The following is a 1,051-nucleotide window of genomic DNA, read 5'->3' on the forward strand; positions in this document are numbered from 1 at the left end:
ACACACACACACACACACACACACACACACACACACACATACACACACACAGAAATGCACACACGGAAGGTCTCCGTAATACCTGTTCATCTTCAAAAATAAGATCCATCACCTTGTGCTTGTAACAAAAGCCATACATACCTGCCTGTGTGTGTGTGTGTGTGTGTGTGTGTGTGTGTGTGTGTGTGTGTGTGCACACGTATCCTCTTACAGAAGATAGATGGGAGTGAAATGTTATGATCAAACTTGCTGATAACTGAGAACTGACAGAAGGAGGGATATATGAGAAGAGAGATAGATCAGGAGCAGAGTTTGTGTATRGTGATCGGACAAGTTTGCTATATTTAGGTGAAACACGCCAATTTTAAAAAAATGTGCCAGAAGCTCTGAAACTGCATTTAACCATGATTATTATTTACAACTCAAACATTTCAGGAAACAATGAAAAAAAAACTGAGGAATTATATCAACTCTTTCTTTTAGTAGGACAATATTTACTGTAACTTTAAAGCTAGTTGCTAACTAATTTAAGTTGGTAAATTCAAGTGGTATACATTTTTTAAAATATACCACTTGTAACATTTCAATAAAGACTAAAACCCAGAAAAGTCTTCTGTTAAAAGTAATGTTTGTACAAATGCATGCAATCCATCATCATTTATATCACTGAAGGATTTTATTATCACATAACTATTTTTCATATTTTGTCACACTTGTTAGATTAAACCAGACACTAACGACATACTGTAGCTATCTCAATGCTGATTGTGTCTTCTTCCTTGTGGCCTCACCACACTGAAACATCCTTCCTCTTCAAATTTTTATTAAGAAGCCTCAACAAACTTTCTTATTTTCTCAGATTAGCCTTTTTGTTGTTGTTGTTGTTGTTGTTGTTTGGTTTATTGCTTCTCTCAGAATGAGCTTTCTTTTCACAAGTCTTTCAAGAAATTATTTTCTAAAGTAGGGTACTGTGGAAATGTTAACAGTCAGCAGCTCACCTGTTGTAGATGGTCCCTAAATGGCCTCAGTGTAGAGAAATTCAGATTAGTTC

This window comes from Austrofundulus limnaeus, unplaced genomic scaffold (assembly GCF_001266775.1).
Source record: "Austrofundulus limnaeus strain Quisiro unplaced genomic scaffold, Austrofundulus_limnaeus-1.0 Scaffold24, whole genome shotgun sequence".
Taxonomy (NCBI): Eukaryota; Metazoa; Chordata; class Actinopteri; order Cyprinodontiformes; family Rivulidae; genus Austrofundulus; species Austrofundulus limnaeus.